Source organism: Pinus tabuliformis, chromosome 2_2 (assembly GCF_031772625.1).
Source record: "Pinus tabuliformis cultivar Carrire ecotype Pingquan chromosome 2_2, CPIR1, whole genome shotgun sequence".
NCBI lineage: Eukaryota > Viridiplantae > Streptophyta > Pinopsida > Pinales > Pinaceae > Pinus > Pinus tabuliformis.
Window position 1 is genome coordinate 458,065,574 of NC_142300.1, and position 17,278 is coordinate 458,082,851.

The following is a 17,278-nucleotide window of genomic DNA, read 5'->3' on the forward strand; positions in this document are numbered from 1 at the left end:
TTTTTATATTAGAGAAAAGATTATTTAACTTTCATGGACTCCTACAACATTGTTGTTGTGCTCCCCTATTGTTTTCCGATTCACCTTTTCTTTGTTTAAAACAAATTTTTCAAAATTAGCCTGTCTATAACAAAAAAAAACATTATTTAAGCTTCATGGACTCCTGCAACATTGTTGTTGTGCTCCCCTATTGTTCTCCTATTTACCTTTCCTTTGTTTAAAGCAAATTTTTCACAATTAGCGTGTTTAACATAACCATTTTATTTAGCTTTTCACAAGGCTTCATGTTGAAATAAGCCTCGTTTAGCTAATTTAGGAAAAAACAAAGTACTCTGGTGGAGATTAAAACGCAGAGATTAATGAAGGTTGAAATGCAAAAAGTAGTTGAAAGACTGTGTTTTGATAAAGAGAAGTTCACACTCACAAATTTGCTTAAGAGGTAAAATGAGAGGCATGAAAAATAAGGTTGAAATGCAAAAAGTTTCTGAAAGAGAATTTTTTGATAAAGAGAAGTCGACACTCACAAATTTGCTTAAAACGTAAAATGAAAGGCATGAAAAATATTAAAACGTCATCAAATTTTCATTTGACGGGCAACAAGAATTTGAAATTCCAGATCTGCTTGCGAGTATAAATAAAGAGACAATTAGTTTGAGTGTAAGATCAAACCTTCATAATTTTGGATTTGTATGTTTTATTTTACTTGTATATTGTAATTTTATTTTTTATTTTTTATTTTTTTATTTTTTTATTTTTTTTTCAAAAGGTGGAAAAACCTATCAAACTCAGTTTGTCAAACCAACAGTGAGGACAACCATCTCTGGCTGCAATCCGCGAATAGTGATGATGGAAAATTATCTCCAAAGAGAGATAAATGTTCCAAGGGAAATCGAAAGTTTAGTCCTTCTCGTCAAATTCAAAGCCCAAGGGAAAGCTATATGTGTGATGGGGATGTCAGAAATGTTGGTGATTTTGATTATTTATGGGAAATGTTTCCTTGCACATTTTGTGATGCAACTGACCATTGTGTGGATGATTGTGAGAAACATAAGGTGATGGTCAAAAGAATGGATCAAATCCTTGGCTCAAGTCATGAGAAACCTCTCTCAAGTATGAATACTTCCTTGTTGATAGGCAAGCATAAGCATTTTTGTACCCATTGTAACATGAATGGGCACCATATTGAAAAGTGTTGAAAACTTCATCTGGAGCTTTGTCCCAAGAATGGAAAAGAGGTCATGTGATCCCTTGCAAGGAAAGAAATAGGTGGAAAAATAGAAACTAATGTATTTCCTAAACAACCTTCGAAGCAGAGCAAGTGCAAAAATAGAACCCATAATCCTAGGATAGGAAAAGAATGGGTAGACTATTTTGTATAGTAAGATTGCTTTGTAAAATTGTAAATAGTTGTTGTATATTCCTGTTTGGGTACTTTGTAAAGTGACGTCATGCACAATCACTTATCTGCAAAAAGTGTGTTTTATTTAGTATGTTACGTTACCTTGGCTTGATTATGAGTTCATTTGTTTGGGAACTTTTGGGATGAGAATTTGTATTTCATCCAATATGTCTATAATTTTGTCAATCATTCACTTATGCAAATATTTCAATATGAAGCTTGTTTCTGAATTTGATATTTGATAAAGATTGTGTAGAAGATGACCTTAGTAATGTGGAAAAAGCTAATCATGTCACTGAACAAATGCAGCCAATGCATCTAAGAGTACAAGTGCATCTTGAGGATAAAAAATCAAAGTACAAATCAATGTATGGAAAGCATTGAGTTGCTTGTGATTTTCAGGTGGGAAATCAAGTTTGGTTTCAACAAAGAGAGACTTCAAGGTGAAGTTTGTTTGAGACAAAGAAAGATGGTTTTGGAGAAAATGCCAAGGTTCATCCATCAAAGTTCGTTTTCTTGCATGTTTAGAAGAATTACAGCAAACCATGACACTTGTTAGGAAGAAAAGGACTTCATGCAACGATGAGTTGGAGTACCTTGATTGGGGGCTTTAAGGCACCAATTCAAACAAAAAAGGAAGGATTGAGATTGATAAAGTTAATGAGCTTTTTCCTTACTTATTTTTTGAGTGAAGATAAACTTTTGGAGGTCCAAAAGTTCCTAGTGGGGAGGTATGATCCGAAGATAAAAAATAGGCTAAAAAATGAAAACACTAGGAATCTCCTTAAACTAACATCAAGTCGTAGTTTATTTTCTACTGATTCCAAAAATTCTTGAATCACCTCAATCCGACGTCGTATAAAGAAGTTATGGCATTTTGAAGTTTTTGGCCAACAACTAAAAGTCAATAGTAGGGTTGACTAGGGTGCTAATTGGGTTGTTTGTACAACTAACGTCATCAGCTGACTGTGTAGGGTATGGTTGGTGATGAACCAATCATGTTTTGACACATGGCATCATGGTATGGGTACAGGTGGCACATTTTTGTTGGTTGTTTAGCTTTGAGGTGGCCCAATCAGATACCGCCACATGGCCCAATGAGAGGGCACCACATGACACCCTGTGGTTGGCCAAAATTTTTATATTAGGCCCAATGGCCTCGATGGGGTTCAACCCCTAGACCTCTCGGAAACCAACCTTCGACCTTACCATCGCACCACTATGTTAGTTCTAACGATATAATGAACTCAGTTTATATTTGATGTCATATGGTTCAATATTTAAGTGGAGGGGCAGGGCGCTTGGCCCTAGCCCCCTGTTTCGGTAACCACCACATGACAAAAAAAAATGGAGGAGAGGGTTGGGACTAGGCATTAACCCATGGTCTTACTACACCAACACGTGACCAGGTGGAGAGCTATAGTAGAGCAATGAGGACTAAGCGCCAAGCCCAAGTCACATGCCCCTCACCACAAGACTGCATAGCGATTTAGGTGGAAGGGTCGGGTGGATAAGCCCTGGCCCTCTATTCTTGTTAGAAAACATGACCTATAAGCCTACAGAAAAGAGGGCTAGGCCAGTGGGGGTGGTAAATTGGTCCCACAGACCCCGACCATATTGTCAGCACATGACCACATGCTGATGAAATAGGGATTAGCCAGTGGGGGTGGGTGGTTAGCCCCAGCCCCTAGCCACATGGACGCCATGTGACCCTGATCCAAAAACATAATGGTTATTGGAAGAATTAATCAAGCAATAAATTACACCTTTCTCAGAAAGAATCTTGTGGGTCTTAGGTGAAATTGTGACTCGACAGACTATGTAAAGGGTGAAATTGTCGCACAGTTAGGAGGTCTTGGAAATTTGTAGGACAGATAGTAGAGCTTGGCTTGGAGAAGCATACCTTTCTCAATTTTTAACCTTTTTGAGCTCAAAAAGAGCCTAGATGGAGGTTTTTTAGCATCCCCAACTCAATGGCAGGCTAAGTTTCTTAATTTGAGCATATTATGATAGAATTTTGCAAAATCAAGTCTTTTAGTTTTAGAGGGAGAGACACATTTGAGTAGTATGGAGGCATATTTGAGGAGGGAGAGAGCCTACTTATAGGTTTTATAGCCTTTTAGCTTCTTGTGCATTAGTTATTACTTCTTTAGAGTAACTCTTTTCAATGTTTTCTCAATGTGTTAAGGAGAGAAGCCCTTTTTAACTCTTTATTATGAAGGAGTTACATGTTTATGCCTTTGATTTCAGGTGGAATACAAGGACCTATTGTGTGAGAGTCCTTTTTATGTTGAAATTTTTATGACTTGTTCTAGGGAGTGATTCATTGAGTGAGAATACTTTGTAGGAGAATGTTTCTCATTAGGAGAAACAAGGCATTCTATTGTCAACAAGTTGTAATGTACTCATTTGCTGCAGAAATCAATATAATAGTCCAGCTATTGGATCAAGCCCAGAGATGTAGCCCTAGAGGGGTGAAATCCATTACCAAATGTTGGTATCTTAACTTCATGTTTATCATCTTGAGTTGCATGTGTATTTTTTTCTCTTTCAAGTTCATGTGAAAACTTAACTCACCATCTTGAAGAGGTTGTGAAACTTATTTTACCTTTAAAGACCCATTTCGTTATCTTGCAAAGTGTCAGAGGATGATCGGTTTATTGGAGGATTTTTTCTCCATTTTCAAATCACACCATGAGACAACCAAAGTTTACACTAAAGCCCAATGCAATTTTCCACTTTCCTAATAATCATCGCCAATATTCCATTTTATAACAATTAGGTTTGATATAAAATCCATGATATTTTAGCCCTTTGTCCGAAGTATCAAACTTTGTAGAAAAACACTACTTGATAGAAGCTTCATCCCCTACCTCCAAATTTTTAGTAAGGAGAATTTATATTTCCTGACTACTAACCATCCTTGAAGCATTGAAAATTTGTTTAAAATGTATGAAAAACTATCCCATTCAGAAGTCAAGTGCTTCACAAAAGAGAGGGCATCATTAATGAATAGTAAATGAGTAATGGCCCTCGCATGAGTGATATGAATACCTGAAAGAAAACCCTTAATGTTGGCTTCAATAAAATCCATACTTAGTCCTTCAATGACTAGCAAGAAAGTATAGGGTGAAATGGGACAATCTTGTCTTACTCCTTGAGATGCTTTGAAAGAATTAGTAGGAGATCTATTAATAAAGACTAAGAAACTGAGCAAAGAAACACATGCCATTATCTATATAACCATCCAAGTCCCCAATCTAATTTCTTGAAGTAGAAGTTGTAGGTAAGACAATTCCACCCTATCATATGCTTTTTGAGGGTTAAGTTTCATGATGACCGCTGGATTTTCGTTGACCTTATCAGTATGAAAAAACTCTTGAGCAATGCCAATAGCATCGAAAATCAATCTATTGGATAAGAAACCAAACTGATTTCGTAACATAATCCTAGATAACCCATCCTTCAATCTCACTGCTATCAATTTTGTGATAATCATGTAAGCCACATTGCACAAGGAAATAGGGATTAAAACACTTAAATTCTTAGTATGAGACTTTTTCGCAATAAATGTTTCATTTAATCCACGTTAGACCAAAACTTTAGACCTATATTACTCCACCAATTTAATGAAATCTCCCCCCATTAAATAAAAAAACTTGATAAACACTTCAACAACCCAACCATCAGGGCTCAAGATTTTATCCTTGGGAAATATTTATAGGATAGTCTGAATTTATTTTAAAGTGGTTTAGTGGTATAAATCGTTACGGGAATTTGAGTTCAAGAAATGAGGATATAAATTTATGATTTTGAGTTGATCATTAATATTAAATACCCTCATATCAATATAAATATTATGGAAGAAATCCTTACGAATTTTAGCATTCTCCTCATGATAGTTCACCTAATTCCCAAATTCATCCTTAATGCACCAAATGTGATTAATCGATCTCATAATATTCATAAATTTGTTTTAAAAAATGACTTTTTTGTCACCTTCAATGATCCAAGTGCCCTGCTTTTTAACATAAGAGTTGTTTCCTCCATCAATACCATCTTAGCCTTCCTCTTTTGATACTCCTGTAGCTTATAATTTTCAAAATTCTAAAGTAAACCACTTGGACTAGATTCAAAATACTATCTATTTTAAGGTATAAATCAATCAAAACTTTTCTTTCCATTTCCTTCCTATTGTGAACCCAAAAAGAAGCCACAATTTTTAAGATCAATGTGATTCTCCACAAATTGTTGCACCATAAATTTAGGCTTATGTAGGTGAACATTCTTCCACTTATATATAATAATCTAATTCACCTCTTCAATGTTTAGCTATCCATTGTTGAGCTTGAATGGATAATTTTAGACAAAAGTATCAATCCATAATTCCATAAGGATTGGGAAATGATCTGACATTGTATCAAAAACTAACCAAGCATGAAAAAAGCCCACTTTTGTAAGTAAAGACTCGACATCAATGAAATGATCAAGTCATTTTGAAATAGCATCTGAACCAGAAAAGATATTCCTCTAAGCAGGACTTCTCTTAAGGGGTACAATATCAATCAAGTCAAAACTAGACAAAACATGTTTAAAATAGTTTGATAAAGAATGCAGTTGGGATCTATCACCCCATACTTCATGAGTAGAAAAATTAAAATTGAAGTCCCCCCTAGGATTAAATTAGGATTGGAAAGTCATCCCTTCTGAACAATGTGGTTCTAGAAAATTTCATGATTACAATAAGGCTAATAGATATTTAAGATGCTTAGAGGGTGCTTAATAGTAGGACAAAAACCTTTTATAAGGATTCCGAAATCAAAATATTCTCTAATATAATTCCCAGCTAGAGGGCTCCATCCAATGATAAGCCCTCTAGAGTGGCCTATTGTCAGGGCATAATAAAAAGTCTATCCAGCTAAAAAAGAATACAAAAGATCGACAAAATTAAAGTGAGAGCTTAGGGTTTGTTGTAGAAGTAAAAAATGAGGATTATGAAACATCAAAATTATTTTAAGGGAAAGAGTTCTGGGAGTTACCCGAAACCCCTTAATACTGAACGAAAGAAAAATAATTAGATTACCATATGGTGAAGATGATCAACTCTATGTGCCCATAAAAATGGTTGTTGATGGGTAGGTAAGGTCCCTCATCTTAACACTAGTTTTGTCCATGAACCTATGAGGCTATGATTCCTTTTGAAAGGAATAGAAGATAAACCCCCTTTAATTCCACCTCTTAAAAATAAAGAATATATGAGTTCCATGATAGAAATTGTTATGAAACCAACTCACAAAAAGATAGAAAAGATAGATCAATGCCTTAGAAATAAGCCTCTTCGAGGGGGAAACATTCTTTACATTACACAAATGAACAATTCTTGGATGATGCAAATGACAAGACCTCCTTTCTATATATAGGAGTCTAAGGGGTCATAGTATAATCAGAGCCGAAATAACAATAATAATGTAAGGGCACAATAATAACAATAGTGGGCTTCTATGGGGTACAATAATAACATTATGGGGACTACATGGGAAAAACAATATAATAAGGGGGTTGTCCAAATAACAATAAGGGGTTACACTAGTAGTATATGCACCTAACGTGCCCCTCTCCCTCAAAAAATGTTGTCCTCAACGCTTGAGTAGTTCTTGATGGTTCTGTATAAAATTCTTGTCTTCCCATGTGGAATCTTCAGCGGGTAAGTTCTTCCACTTGACGAGATACTCTAGAATTGATTGATTTTGTAGCTGTTGGGTTCTTATTTCTGTGATTGATCCAAGTTCCAATATTATTTTTCCTTCCTTGTCAAGTTATGGCAATATTGTTTGAACTGGGATCTTCTGCAACATTTGAATGAGTGGCCACACTTCTTCGTCCTTCTTCCATTCATCCCTTACTTTGTTTATCCAATCTGGTTGGATAATAGAAATAGCACAAAACAATGTTTCCACATCCTCATCCTTTCTTGAGAGTGCATCTGCAACAACATTTTGCTTCCCTTTCTTGTTGATGATTTCAAAGTCATAACCCAACATATTTGTGACCCATTTTTTATGTTCTTCTAAAGATAATCTTCATTCTAAAAAGAATTTTAGACTATCATGATTCATTTTTACCTTGAAGTGTCTTCCCATTAGGTAAGGTCTCCATTTCTTAAGTGCATGTAGTATTGCCAACATTTCCTTCTCATAAATAGCTTGCTTGAGATGGAGCCGTAAAAACACCCAATCGCCTACAGTGAAACTTTTTTCACTGCGATGTTGATATGCCTCTTGTTTCATTCGATTCTACACCAAAGTGGCATTATCCTTTAAAAGTTGGATAACTTGTTGATGCTCGATTTGATCGTTCATTGCTTAAACCTTTTTATTCTTGATATGTCCTTCTATCGTGAGAGTTTGAGGAGTGGTAATTTCTTAAAATGCATTACAAGATATGGTCGGATTCATTTCTTGATGCTCAATGTGATCTTTCACTTCTTGAACATTTTTCTTCTTGATATGTCCTTCTATCTTGATATTTTGAGGAGAGGTAATTCCAGTCAGTGCATTAAAAGATATGGTCGGATTCATTTCTTCTTTCTCAATGTGATCTTTCACTTCTTGAACCTTTTTCTTCTTGATATGTCCTTCTATCTTGAGAGTTTTATGAGTGGTAATTCTTGCCAATTCTTTACAAGATATGGTCAGATTCATTTCTTCTTTCTCCGGGGTTGGTTCCTGGTGTATATCCTCTTCTTTTGATTTTTCTTGATGCTTTTCTTCCTCCTCTTCATAATCTATGTAAAATAATTTCTTCTCAGCACACTTATGACCTTTAGTGTCTTTGTTATCACAATTGTAACAAAGCTCTTTTGCTCTTTTTTCTTCCTATTGTTGTGATGTCAACCTTGTTTGTTGTGGAAGGCTAGGAGAAACAACAATTCCATCTTTATAGTTGTGAGGGGTAGACATCCTTGTTGCCATAATTTTGCTTTCCACTTTTCTTGCCAACCTGAATTCCTTCTCCAATGAATCAGGTTCCCAAAGATGAAGCTCATGTGAATGTTATCCTTTAAAGTCCCTATGGAGACATCAATCCTCGACTTCTCTGGAATATCATTTTCTCTTATATTTAATTTTTGAAAGTCCTCAATGTGCTCTGCCATTGACCACTTTTTTTTGAGATTTATCAATTGGCTAAAGAAGGTGTTTCTCTTTATATCCTCAAAATGTGTTATAATTTCCTCTGTGAAAATTGACCACGTGACAAGTGGTTTACGAGAACAAAGCCCTTTATGCCATAAAAATTGATTTGGTTCTAAATATTTATATGCAATATGTACCTTTTGTAATAGTGGTACACCATGTTGATCAAAATATTTCTCCATCTATGGTATCCAATTTACTGGATCCTTGCCATCAAACTTCCTCATCTTGCTTTTTCTTGATTTTAGGAGCTCGATCTTGAAATTACTGTAACTCTGTAATTTCGGATCTTTAAGTTCTAAAATTTCATCCTGTAATAGCTCTTTGAGTCCGCTTTCTAACTCCGTAAGTTTGATCACAATTGGATTCCCGAAGAAATATTTATTCTCAATCTTCCGTGATGACCTAATTATAGACGAAATTCTGGAGCTTGCAACAACCCTAACTTCCTCAGATCATATCTTTGAAAATATAGTGAGACAAGATTTGAAATTTATACCTGAGGTTCAGCGTGATTTCCTCTCAAATGGGTTTTGTTTTTATCTTCTGAAACATCGCAAAAAAAAAATTATAGCGAAAATTCCATGATGACCTATTTGGAGCAGCGAAACCCTAGAATCCAAAGCTCTGATACCAAATGTTATGAAACCAACTCACAAAAGATAGAAAAGATAGATCAACACCTTACAAATAAGCCTCTTTGAGGGGGAAGCCTCCTTTACATTACACAAATGAACAATTATTAGATGATACAAATGACAAGACCTCCTTTCTTTATATAGGAGTCTAAGGGGTCATAATATAATCAAAGCCGACATAACAATAATAATGTAAAGGCACAATAATAACAATAATGGGCTTCTATGGGGCACAATAATAAAAATATGGGGACTACATGGGCACAACAATATAATAAGGGGTTGTACTAATAATGATAATGGGTTACACTAGTAGTATAGGGACCTAACAGAAATAAAGACCGATATATTCCTTTCTCAAGAAATTTTAAAAGGTTATGAAAACAAAATTTAGTGGTTCTAAATCCAAGGATAAACTCCCCTTTCTTCAACTCTGGAAATAAAGGTCTGAACAATCCAACTCTCAATGACTTGAAAATATTCTACTTACCCCCACATGCTTCTAGAACAGGAGAAGAGGTATTTTTTGGTGACATTGGTCTTCAAAGATCTCCTTCATACTCTGAGAAGCTTTGTTTCTCTTCTTCAAATACTTTTGTACTTAAAACCTTATAAGTCTCCAACAAAATCTCTTGAGGTTGTTTATGTTGTATTCCCAAAGAAGCTTCAACTTCCTTCTAAAGATTCAAAGTATTAAATTCCTTCCTCCTTGTGATTGGACATATTTGGGACTAATGCCGAGTCTTCTATCGATGTTGGTGGTAGGTTGACCTATTTTTCTTTATAGACCTTGATATCTCTAGTCTTTTTCTTTTTCCCTCATTGCTGATATATTTTTAAATGTATTGTCTGATTACATACCAAACACTAAAATGGTGTACCCCAATACTAACCTTTTTTATTGAAAAAATATCCCTTCCATGAGATTTCTATATCCCCTATTAAGTCTTTGGAAATTTCAACCTTAACCAATATTTGAGGCACCAATTTTTCTTGAAACACCAATTTCCTAGCTAATTTCACATTAATTCAATGGATTCATTATTCCATAATTTTAGCAAAAATCTTTGGACTAATTCCCATACCTGGTGTTTGATGAAGGGCTTTGTATCAAGATTAAACCCTGCGTACCAATGGTTTAATACTAGACTTGATTTCTCCCACAACAATACATTGTTCATCATAAAGTACCAATCTCCAATTCTCAGTAATTAAAAAATCACCCATCCTTTGATCTAGTAGATGTAAAGAAGAGCATATCCCAATCTTGGCTCCCAAGTCTCCTTTATACACATCTGTAGAGAATTCCCATTTACCTTTCCCTGCATAAAGAAGCCAAAGAGGGATTTCTTCGCCAGGTGATTTACTTATTCCATGGAAGAGTTTGTTGTTAATAAAAAACATTCCTTCTATGTCTTAGCCTGAATGGATTTAGTACACCTCTTTCTTAAAATATGATGCTCTCTCCTTCTCTTTCCTAGCTCTAATGTCAACAATAAAAAGAACTTCCTCTGCACCCTGCTCCCATATTTAAAAAAAATGAGTGTCTAACCCTAATCCTAATCCCTCTATCGACATATTTGTTAACTTTACCAACCTATCTTTGTCATTAACAACCTTTTGTCCCCTTAAAAGAGTAAAATGCCTCATTAGTTTAGAAGATTGACCAGTCTAACCCGTTGAGCTCATCATTGAAAGAAACATTAAATGTTTCCTCCGTAATCCATGTGTATTCCTTATATTCTCTACCCTTTCACATCATCTTCTGAAGTCAAATATTGACTAGAGTACATTGTTTTATGCCAGATGGAAAAGCTTTCAACGTGGACACCATTATTCTTGTAACACATGTGATTTACTCAAGACACAATGTTATCCTTTAGAGGAAAGTTCGTTATATTCCAAACCCTAATCTCTCTTTCTTGGTTGGGGATTATAGAAGATGTCTGAGATACACCCAACAGAACAACCCCCATGGATTCAGTACCAATGGGCTCGTGGTTTAATGAAGCAACACGATAGAAGATATTTCTCATCATACATCTAAGGCTCCATGAGAGGTGACAATTTATTGTAGAGAAACTTTGTGTCATATTAATTTAGAGTAGATAGGAAAAATAGGGAACCTAATGGCACAATCATAATCTGTCTCTAATGGCACAATCATAATCTGTCTCTACAACATTTCATCAACATGTTGGTGAAAATATATATGGCTATCTTGGATTCCAATGGCATTCTTATTGCCCCGATTTCCTTCAAAATTTGTTGAGCATGTTATTATAATCAACAAAAAGTATATCAAGGCATCACCTATCATCATAGTAATGTACCGAAAGATGCTGCTATTTTTGCAAACGTGAGCCCTTCAATTATATACAAACACATAATACGTAATAGTAATATAGTACACCCATGCTATGGATTTTATAATAAAACAGTAGTTCAAAGCTTTTATTTTTTTGTTGTATATAAAACTAAAATCAATGAAATTACCATAACAATTAATATTGATCCATATCCAATTCAAAATATAGATTAATTAACCCATAAATACAGTGGTGAATAATAGTCAAATTTGTTTTTTACTTTAAAATTAAAATAAACTCATTATCAATAAGAATATGTAAATTTAGTTTACATTAATTTACCACTATTTTAATGCTTCATCATAATTTTTATTTATTACTATATTCATTTAATTTTTATTTATTACTATATTCATTTAATTTTTATTTATTACTATATTCATTTAATATTTCATTATATGTTGATTATGTTAGATAGAAGGACGATCTCTGCAACTCTAGGGTTTCTCGGAAGAACTAGGTTCGGTCTTGGCTGCGGCGGCTCGCCCACCTCATGGATTTCCTCAAAGCGACGTTCCGAGGCGAAGGCAACGCGCAGGCGGAGACGGACGGCGGGGACCCGTGGGGTCAGTGGACGGAGAAGAACAGAGAACAGCTGCCGCAGGAGCTGATTGAGATCGTTGCGGGGCAGAAGCTCCCGTTGGGCTTCAACAGCGCCTTCCACACGGACACCGGATATATTCCGATCGGGCATCCGTGTATGCTTTTGAAGGATGATCTGGCGAAATACATGAGCTACGAACGTGGGGGTACTTGCCCGGACGACGATAATCTCGCCCAGCAACTCATGCTCCGGCGATGCGAACCTCTTCCCCGCAGAAGAAGAGGGTGCAAGCTCCATGCGGCTGTGGCGAATGCCCTTCCGGATTTGGATATAAATCGTGGAAGGGTAAAGATCGCGCGCGAACTGTTTGACGAAATGCCTGAACAAGATGTCAAGAAATTTCTCAACAAACAGATCGGCCAAGATCTTGCAGATCCGACTCCCCGGATGGGAAATAGCCAAGGCAGATCTGATCTAGGAAGCACAGGAAGCCCTGGCATGGGGTCAAGGCTCATCTCTGATCCCTTTCAGATCCAAATTTCTCAGCCCACAGGCAGAACCATCATGCAATGGGTCAATCCTTCAGATCTGGTGCAAGAACTCAAACTGAATCTAGAACGCCGGACGGGGATCCCATCAAGCTTTCAACGACTTCTCTTTCAAGGTAAACAACTTGAAGACCTTCTTCCCCTCTCTTTTTACAGCATTTCCAGGAACAGCTCTGTGGTGGTAACCCTTCGTCTGAGAGGAGGTGCAGCGGGACAGTCATCATCTGCTCGGCCCTTCTCATACAAAGATGCAGTACACTCTGAGAACCCCAAACCCCCGGAAGCCCTCAAATCAAAGGCCTTCTTGGTTGACAAGATTGAAGAAGTTCCTTGTGCTGAACTCACCCATGAAGATCTGGCAACCCAGCTTCAAGAATTTGCAGAAAGAGCCATCATTTTCAGATTTAATGGACTGTGGCCGCGATCTCAGGATCTCTATGCATGGATCCATGCAAACTGGACACATCATTGTAAGATCTTTTTTTGTTCAAAAGGGTACTTCATTGTTCTATTTGATAACAATAAGCATTATGAAAAGGCCTTAGAAGAGGGCCCTTGGTTCATGGGAACTGCAGGGCTCTTCATGACTCCTTGGTTCCCTGATTTTGATCCAGCTACTGCAATCATTACTAAGACCCCTGTATGGATCAGGCTTCCAAACTTACCGGCCCACCTATGGAATACTCGTGTCTTTAGAGCTATAGGCAATACCCTGGGCACCTTCATTAGTGGAGATTTATGGCGGGAATCCAAAGGTCTCTACTCATATGCAAGAGTATGTGTGGAGTTAGACTTAAGAAAAGGACTTCCAGAACAGATCAATCTCAAGATAAATGACTTTGTCTGAACCCAGACACTGGATTATGAGAATACCGCTTTTCGTTGCCGCCATTGCCACCAACCTGGGCATTTGCAGAACACCTGCCCATCTCGTCCGGCAAAAAAGAATAAGGCCAACGTCTCCAAGCCTAAATCCAAATGATGGGCGCCTTGCTCTCCACCTCCAGTTGTGGATTCGGATTCCTCCAGCTCTGAAGATGAAGATAGCGATGAAGAACAGAATCAGGCCCCTAACTTCGTGGTCCCTTCCACCGATGGTCTGGCGCCTTCCTCCGATACAGCCACTACTCAGAAACGCGCCCATTTGTCCTCCTCCTCTGATTCAGAAAAGGAGGGCTCCCCTGTGGAGAGCCCCAATCTTCAAGTTGTTATTGCTCATCCACCCCAAAATGGTTGGGTCGAAGTCAAAAAAAGGAAAGGGAAAAAGATTCGTGTTGAGGCCTCTACCCTTTCAGGGTAGAAGTCATTGTTTCTTCTGGCTCCCAGCCTCATGATGTAGCTCCTTGTTTGTTTTACTCCTTCTCCGGAACCGAGGTTGATAGTCCTATCATTTCCGGTTGCCGGCTCTCTGTCTCTCTTGAATGTATCCTCTTGTACCATATTTTTGCTTAATAGAATTAGTCCAATTGAGAAAAAAAAATATTTCATTATATGTTAAATTATTAATTATTATAATGATATTTTAGATTAAATTTAATATTATAGGTTTTTCTTCATAAATTTATTAATGTTATTTTATATTTATTTATTTTAAATATAATTATAATTTTATAAATTATTCTATAATTAATAATATTTTTTTACCTTATTTTATATAATATTAGATTATTAATTCTTATGATATAGTCTTAATTTTCGATAACCAGGTGTATTTTTTTTATAAACTAAGTATCGTTACTTAAATTATAAATAAATAAATAAAATAATCTAAAATATAAAACAACAAAAAATAGAAATATTTTTATTTAATTTATAAAAAGTATGTTTTTAATTCACAAATTAAATATATTCAACAAACATACAAATTTTATATTTAAAATTATTATTTATATTTTATTTTAATTAAAAATAAAATTTATCTTATCAAACCCTTCCCAAAAACCACATAAATAATATACTTAAAATCGTTATTAGTACTTCATTTTAAGTGAATGAACCACATAAATAATATACTTAAAATCATTATTAGTACTTCATTTTAAGTGAATGATGAGAGGAAACGAAATAAAGCCAAAATGACTATTAAAAAGATGTGGCTTCGTAAACCAGGGATTCTTTTGCTCTCTTAAAATGCTCAAAATCCGTCAGATGGAAGAGAAATTTTTTGGTACAAACTACCAACTTTTCAAAGAAATAAGTTCATTTTTTTAAGCATATTTTTAAATTTCTATAAATTTCCTAAATGAATATTTTTATTAAATTCTAAATATTTAATTTTATTTGTTTTAATGTTTATTAAGTTAAAACATTTTAAAAATAGTACTTCAGATTGTAGTTTCTCAAAACATCTCTATCTTTCATGTATATGGAGATTCCCAGAACGTCATGAATTGGATAAATCAAATTTTTATCTTTTTAAAAAAAAAAAAAAAAATCCCTGATATCACATTTCACCCATATTTCGTTTTATCACATCAATAGATTCATGGGCAAAGGTTGGATTGTTAAGCTCCATTAATTTTTGCACAATTGCTGCCTACAATTATGGAATTTAAACTGCAGTCTTTCCTTAACTTGTTGAAACCAACTGCAGTAGTTTCCTTAAGTTAAGGAAATCAACTGCAGTTAATAAATTTATTGTTGGGAGCTACTGAAGTGGTCCATTACTCCCATCTGGAGTTCTCTGCCTTGATCTGTGGGACATCTGACACATAGCTATCAGAAGCTTGATGGAAGCTTGGCTATAAATTCATCTGTTTGGTCCCTAAGCTTGCATCTCAATCCCCTTCAGTTTTTCACACCATCTAGCTGAGATAGCAGAGTTTGGAAGTGCCTTCAGAATTTCTGCATTCTTTTCTTTTTTGCTTGGACAGCTGGAGCGTGGTTTTTCCAGAAAGAAGTTGCATCAAGAGTTTCACCAATGGCTGGAGGTAATTCGTATCCCTGGGCATTAAGTTTCACGATTCATTGAATTTTTTCCGCATGCAGAATCGCTGTTTAAATTTTTATAATTCTCTTACATTTGGTATCAGAGCCCTTTTATCTCTGCCTCGCTGTGTGTTGGCCAAGAAACAAATTCTTATTTTTGGGCATGGCCTATTAAGCATAACAGTCAATTTCTGTGTATGTGCAGAGGGTTCCGGCTTTGTGCTGTTTAGAAACCTTATGCGTGCATTTCTTATATGTACATATTCAATTGTGCTGATTTTTTCAATAAAACATTAATTGAATATTACAAGTTTTTCGAATGAAACCGAATAATCGATGTTTAGTTCAAATTATAAGAGCTGTTTTGAGTGTAGCATCCAATGAGATTCCGTGGATGGGATCTGAGGCTAGCGTTCATTAATATTTTGAATTTGTTGGCCGAATTGTTTGCCAAATACGGGTTCAATATTTTTCTCGGCATTCTCACAAAAGATTAGAATAAGATAAGACGCTGAAACTGTTTACCACGTTTATAATTTATAATTGGAATTGTTTGGAGGCCAGCTGTTCAAGAAATAGGCAAGAAATCCGGCCTCCTTGAGAAATTGGTTTTTGGTTTTGGGGATTTATTTTTCTCAGCCCATTCTTATAGACTCTTGCTGAGGTTATAGATACGATGGCATTGTCTCCTTCACAGTCTCGGTGTCAGTCGCCTCCATACCCGAGCGCTTCGAAGCTCTCGGATTCCATGTGCTATGCTGCTTACTCCAAAGTGATGCTAGTCAATAAATAAAAAGCCCATATTCCCTTTACATCAAGATCTTGACTACTCTGGAATTTTGTCAATTTAAATTTTCTTGGAAGCTGTGTTTGTTATTGCCGCCAAACCTTTCATAAATATGGCACCAGACTTTACATGGGCCCATCTGAAATAGTCAAACTGTATACTCTTAAAGGAAAAAGATGTCTCCCGCTAGAAAAATCGGCATTTTGCAGGCCATGAAACCAAAACACCGTTTAAAGTTTTTTTTTTTACATCAGGCGAGTAATTCCAACACTAATCCCAGGATTATAACATATATGGGGCGATTTGTTCTCCAAGTTTAATTTGCAGAGAACTTATGCTTAACTTAGCAAAGTTTAAAGGAAATATTTGAACTTACATATTAGAGAGGCGGAGTAAGCAAAGTTAGAGGAGAATAACGGGAAGCTTTTAATTTTGAGTAAATAAATTGGTTGGTTATGTGAGAATTGAATTCTTATGGGTATAAATTATTTTATTGTTTTGAAGTTATATTTAATTATGGAGGCTGGAATTTAAATATGAGGTTTTGTATTCATTTTATAAAAATATTAGAGGAAATGAATATAGGGATGACCTTTAAAGTATTACTTAAAGAAAATAACTCTAAATTGTGAGAATCTCTATTTTGAACTCAATAGCCTTGCAATGCAATTTGTAGTCATTTTCGGTAATGCTGACTGCTTTAACCTTAATTTTAATTTTGCTGGAGAATTATTAGAGTTATATGGAGTTTATTAAAATGTCATTTTGACTTACTCCTTTCAGTAAACATTATTTTTCTCTCTGGTTAAGTTTTGTTTATGCAACAAAATAATGTCTAGTGATCCATATAATTTTAATTAATTAGAGAATAG